Genomic DNA, 6,553 nt, shown 5'->3' on the forward strand with positions numbered 1-6,553 from the left:
TAGTGGGGGCAGGAGCAGGATGGAGGAAGTCAATGAAGGAAAAAAAGGGGACATCTGTAGTACTTTCAACAATAAAGATAAATTAAAAAAACACTTTGGATGCTGCATAGGAGATGGATTGTAGGGAGCCCAAAGTGGTATCAGTTAAGAGGCTGTTGTATTGAGTAGATATTGCTGCCCTCAACCAAGAAGATAGTAATGGTGATAGATGGATAGAGGTAGATGGGCTCAAGATATATTGCTGGTAGATTGGATGTGAGACCTGGGTCAAGAATGACTCCCAGGTTTCTGAATTGACCAGCTGACTGATAACTGTCATTTAAGCATATTTTAGGGTTTCTGTAGAAGAAATGCAGTTTAGTTAGGAGCATTAATGACTTTATTTGAAACTTTTTTAAATATGAGAGACCTGTGGAATATCAGAGTGGATATCTCTCAGTGAAGCAGTAAAAAGAAAAAGTACCTAAGACTTAGATTTCAGGTCTGTACAAGAGACATGCATGCGAGGGTAACCAGGTTATATAGATAGTGTTAAAAGCCAAGTAAAATAAGATTAATTATGGAAGAGGTATAGTCTAAGCCCTGAGGATTGCACAGAAGGAGATCTAGAAGTGTGCCTAGTGAATAGGGGAAAAATAAAAGACTTTAGTTTCACAGAAACTATATTTTTCAGGAAAGAAAAAGTCGGTAAATGTGTCAAAGCTTCTGTAAATTCTAGTTAAGAGAAAGCATATCTGGGATTTGATAACATGGAATTTGCTAGCTACAAATAACAGAATATCAACTCTAAGTTACTTAAATAGTAAAGGAATTTATTCTCCCACATAACCAGAAGGGCAGGCAGAGTTACCCTAAGATTGTTTAAGACAATGGCACAATGAAGTAGAGGTGCTCTTTGACTTACAATGGTGTAACATCCCAATAAACTTGTAAGTCGAATAAATGTATTTAATACGTTATAGCTTGGCTTATACTAACCTGCCTTAAATTCACTCAGAGCACTTACATTACCCTACAGTTGGGCAATTGTCTTGAATATTATCTCAAGAGTAATTTTCTTCCTCTTCGTCTCTCACCAGAAGCAGGAGACACAGATGGGTGTTTTGTAGATATGATGAGATGTAAAAGCACAAAACTCAGCATCCACAATATGCTGGCAGTACAGTGAAGTGCAGAGCACCGGTTGTTTACCCTCGTAATTGGGTGGTTGACTGGGAGCTGCAGTCGGCTGTCTCTCCCCAGCTTCACAAGAGGGTATCCTATTGCATACCTCTACTGGGAAAAATATCCAAATTCGAAGTATGGGTCTACTGAAAGCTTATTACTTTCACGCCATTGTGAAGTGGAAAAATCACAAGTTGAACCATTGTAAGTCCGGGACTGTCTGTCGTCATCTTTCCTCTGTATAATTCTTACCACGTTGGCTTTGTCGTAGGCCATATTCCAGGCTCCTGCACTGGCAGGTGACACACCCAGACACAGCAGTGCCAAAGGAAAAAGACAGTCTCTGTTTCTGTGAGAATACCTTTCCCAGGGCCCCTCAGCAGTCTTAACACTCAGGTTGCAGTGACCAGAATGACATCACATTTTGCTAGATTTGCCCAGGTGAATTTTCAAGGCTAATAGACTTACCAAAACTGGTTTATGAAATTTAGGACTCACTTTCTGGGGCTGGAGGATGTTCTAGACTTGCCAAAAATGTCAGGGTCATAGTTCTGTAAGGAAGGGTAAATGGGGAGATAACCAACAATGTCTTCTACACTGGAATACAAATAGTAAACCAACAACTTGCCTTACAATTTAACATGCCCTGGAATTTCCATCACATTTTATTATTCTCAGAAGGAAATAGGTTCATAATTTTCAAATATCCAGTATGTCTTTGAGTGATAAAATGAAGTGGATAAAGTTCATCTTCAGCACGCACACTTACCCTTTCTGGTAGCTCTCCTGTCGTCACCGTTTTTGCTTTGCAATCTTACATAGTTGACATTCTGTTTTATGTTCTGTATTTGAATTCACAAGGCCAGGATTCTCATTCTGTATGCAGGGAAGTAGTGAAGCACTGTAAGGTGTCAATTGCTTATTAGGCTTAATAAAGTACCATTCCCAGGTAATGTTTGAAATTTAAGAGCTGTATTTAATACTAACGGGACAGAAGTTGGTGGTGGTGGTGGTGGAGAAGGAGGTGGGGGAGCAGGAGGAGGGGGAGAGAATTATGATGGAAATTTTAGGCCCTAAAACAAATTATGGTGAAGATATTTTGAGTGGAAGACTTCTGATCTGCAAATAATTTATATAGGCCCTTACTTTGCTTCAAACCAAGGCTTTCATATGAAGTAAAGTTTATTCTTAGCCCACAACAGATAAATGCTTCACAAGTATAAATTCAGCTAGTTTTCATAAGGTTTAAGTGATTTTTAAGGGTTTTTCACAACGTATTAAATACCTAGGTTGGTATTCTTCCTTTGGTAGTTGTTCTGTTAGTATGACTAAATAATACATACACACATAATAAATAACCATTTTTATGCTCCCATTCATTTTTACTTTCAACACAATCAACATATGCTGAGTTCTTTGTCTAGTGGGCACAGTTCTGTTCAATTAAACGGGAAACCAAGCACAGCATTCTTTGCTAGCTCTCACCTCAGAGGGTACGCCAGTTCTCATTCACACTAGCAGCTGACAGGCATGAAAAATGTGCATTCTAATTGTACCATTGCTCTTTGTCACAGACATTGAATGTAAATTGTATTTTTAGATTTAATCTGTTGAACAAAGTTCTGCCTTCTAATAGGAAGAGAAATGTTTTTTACAACACTTTCTAAGCACATTCAATCTATGTATTTTGAATTAATAGATCTGTCTTAGTCTTCTCATCACAGACCCTGCATAGTACAGGTTAATCTCAGCCCATCTGCATTGATCACAGTCTTATCTCCAAAGTTACCTGGAGCATGATGGTGATGCTTGACCAATGTGATAAAAACATTAACTAGAGATGAATAATGTTTCATAACCATGGATGGTTCGTGAGTTGTTTCATGGTAGGACATACCAACTGATCAGCATCGTTTGATAAAAATAATTGGATTTATGGCTCCTAGATAACTATACAATAGGGCTTGGTCAACAAAGAAACCAACCATCTAATTAGAGTGTGGTAACTTCTGGGGAGGGAAGAGGGGCTGGAGATTGGGTTATAAAGTCTCTTAAATGGTAAGATCAGAAGAGCTTCCAGGTGGTAAACACATCAACATGCTGGGAGGCTTGCAAGGCTAGAGAGGACATGGAGGCTCTGCAGAACCCCTGCTCCGTCCCTCTCACTGTACATCTTTTCCCTTTGGCTGTATCTGAGTTGTGTCTTTTGTAGTAAACCTGTAATCGTTAAGCATAGCACTTTCCCAAGTTGTTCTAGCAAACTATTAAATCCGAATGGAGGGTGACATGGGAACATACAGATGTGTAGTCAGCCAGGCAGAAGTGCTGGTAGTTTGGGGACCCCTTTTGCAGCTGGTGTCTCAGAGCAGTCTTGTGGGACTGTGCCCTCACGCTGCGGGGTCTGTGCTAACTCTGGGTAATGTCAGAATTGAACAACTAGTTGACATTGTAGACTTAGAGAAAAGGTTGTTGAGGTTGGGAAACACAGCATAGATGGTCACATAGCTAAAATGTACCTAGAATAAACCTATGCCATTAGCTCACTATAAGAGACCCTTCTCCCCCATGATGAGCAGACTTGGGACATCCTGATATCAAGATGCTTTGCATACCTACAAGTGGAGCCTCTATACTGGAGGAGACAATGCATGTCTTGTAGGGCCCAGATGCGAGAGGACAGGTAGGCTATATCTGCGACCTTGCTTTCCTTTCCATGAATACATACTTCTCTTGTTCTACTGTGTTTTTTGTGTGCGTGTGTGCTTGTAATACAGGTCTTTTCTGAGCATAAACTGTTTTAGTCCAGTGAATCTTTTCAGCAGTTGAACACTTAAAATGATTAATGCATAATTAATAAAGATTCTTCCATCAATCTTCACTAATATTCTTAGTCATTTTAGCAGATTAGTAGGTGAAAAGAGAATTCTAGTATTTAAAATCCATCCTGCTAGGGACATATTGACACAAATAGCTGCTATATATTAATGGGGAATAAAAAATTTAGCATAGACTATGGCATCTCAGCATACTCAGAATTTGTTCATCAGGTCATTGTATTTATTAAGCTTTCTAAAAACTATTTTTAACAGGGACACAGAGAGGGTGGTCACTACTAGTTATTTTAAATCTGTCTATTTATTTCATATACTATCTAAATCACAAAGAAAATTTTTCTAGTCCCATAAATTCTGCATGGAGTTAGATAACGTATTTATCACATTCATTCATCTCCCTTACAAGTATAAATTTTATATCGCATTATTTCAGAATTTTTATGAACAGATATAATTTTACCATATTAATAATGCTATCCTATTATGGGTAGATTTTAAAAAATAAATGCAAACAACATCTAGTGAAAGAAAGTGTTAACATCTTAGAATTTTAAAATATAATAGCTAATTAAGCATAAATGTCATTTTGTGATATTTAAAAGTAGTAATAAAGTGAATAATTGCTTTATTTGGTAATAAAATGTTGAATATAAGCAGTATTATATAATCAGTAATTAACTTCCAAGTGCCTATTTTAAAGAATTAAGAAAATACCTTTAATGCAGCTGATGAAGAATTAAAGGGTTGTTTTAAACACTGCCTGTCAGTACAACTGCCTCACTAAAATCTCAGTGTCTATCGACCAGGCAGTCTGTGCATGGCAGATAAACCCAAGCAATCACTTTGCAATGAGCAGTTTTATATTTTCAGACACTCTGTGGGAATCTTCTGCTTTTGACAGACAGCTTTTCTCCCCCATAATCACCCACACATGGTGAGAAATGAAGCAGCAGCACTGAGTTCTTATTGCAAACTGGAATAAGGAGCTCCAAATAAAGCACAGAATTATGAGAAGGAAAAGGAAAAAAAGGTCATCTGGCGATTTGCCTATTATTAGATTTCTTCTCACAGTGCTACTCTTTATCTAATGTCAGTTTTCCAAAAAGATTTATTTGAATATATATTTTTTTCTGCATTATACATTCAAACCTAGGAAATAGGGCTTCATATTTTCTTTGTGGAAGCCTACACTTCCTATATGTTTTCTGTGTAAGTTACTAATGGAAACCTCTAGGATTATTTTAGTGTATGAAAAATGATACAACGGCCGAAACCGGTTTGGCTCAGTGGATGGAGCGTCGGCCTGCGGACTGAAGGGTCCCGGGTTCGATTCCGGTCGGGGGCATGTGCCTGGGTTGCGGGCACTTCCCCTGTGGGGAGTGTGCAGGAGGCAGCTGATCCATGTTTCTCTCTCATTGATGTTTCTGGCTCTCTATCTCTCTCCCTTCCTCTCTGTGAAAAATCAATAAAATATATATTAAAAAAAAAAGAAAAATGATACAACGGTAGCAGATTGGATAACAAACAAATATAAAAATACAAAAATACCTGTTTACACCAGAGGATGCAGTGACCATAGGCTATTACAATGATTTAGTTTAAGTCAGCCAGCTGGTCAGCAGCAGAGGGCAGTGCTCTAAAGTAGGATATACAGTTTCCTCTACGTCTGAACTTGGGTGGCTTGAGTTAGGTGATTCTTTAACCCCTTAGGCAGATGAATGCGGACTAGCAAGTGGAGGTGCAGAGCATTTATGAAGTGGGGAAAACAGTCACCTTGCTTCTGTGTATCTTCTAAGCTTACTGTGTGGATGTAAGCATCCAATGAAGACTCTTCATTAAGCCATTCCTCATGCTCCTGGCATTGTTTTCCTCTTGTCTATGGAAGACCTTTTCTTCTGCTTAAAATGATAGCTTTTTATATAGTTGTTTTAGTTCAATAACAGAATTGCATTTTAAGCTTTTTGAGAGTTGAAACTATGCATTGCTAATGTATCTCCAACAATAACAAGCAGGAATCCTCCTATCCAATAATGATGATCAAAAGTACCTTATGTATCACCTTAGGCATGCATTCACATCCACTCACCAATTTATTAGAAGGCAATCAACACACACACGCATGCATACACACACCTGTATACCTGAGATAAGAATTTTGATCTGTGACTTTCTTATTTTAAACCATTAGAAAAATTGAAAGCTGAATTTCTTCTCTACCTGCAAGCATACATGAGCAGAGGCAAGCTTGGAGATACATTTTACCAAGAGTGATTATGATGTCTGCAGTGACTTAAATAATTGTACTTTTCTTGCTTAAAAAGAGTAATAATAATAATAATAGTAAATGTTCCTGTGTGTTTTCTTCCTCTGTGTTTTAAGGTTTGGGGAAGGGTCAATGGGATGCTTTTAGTGAAAGGACTCTAAACATTTTTCAGTTGGAAGACACAAGAAAGGTAATGGCCTTGGAAGAAAGTGCCCTGGACAGACAGCCAGGAGCCCAATATACACACTGGAGGCTGGCTCATTACCTCAGTTATATTCATTAATCATCCTGT

At 38.2% G+C, this 6,553-nt stretch overlaps 1 long non-coding RNA gene across 7 annotated transcripts in view; it reads left to right on the forward strand.

The window, feature by feature from the left end:
- LOC107183195 overlaps window positions 1-3,241 on the forward strand; it is a 35,346-nt gene extending 32,105 nt beyond the window's left edge. For 3 of the 7 annotated variants that reach the window (XR_001513978.1, XR_001513977.1, XR_001513979.1), the window contains exon 4: window positions 3,228-3,241. This is a non-coding gene — a long non-coding RNA (uncharacterized LOC107183195). Of the gene's footprint in view, window positions 1-883; window positions 889-3,227 lie in introns of all 7 variants that reach the window. The other 4 variants (XR_001513981.1, XR_001513980.1, XR_001513984.1 and 1 more) reach the window with 2 other exon arrangements.
- Window positions 3,242-6,553: the final 3,312 nt, after the last annotated feature.

The sequence above is a fragment of the Myotis davidii genome, unplaced genomic scaffold (genome assembly GCF_000327345.1).
Source record: "Myotis davidii unplaced genomic scaffold, ASM32734v1 scaffold159, whole genome shotgun sequence".
NCBI classification, from domain to species: Eukaryota; Metazoa; Chordata; class Mammalia; order Chiroptera; family Vespertilionidae; genus Myotis; species Myotis davidii.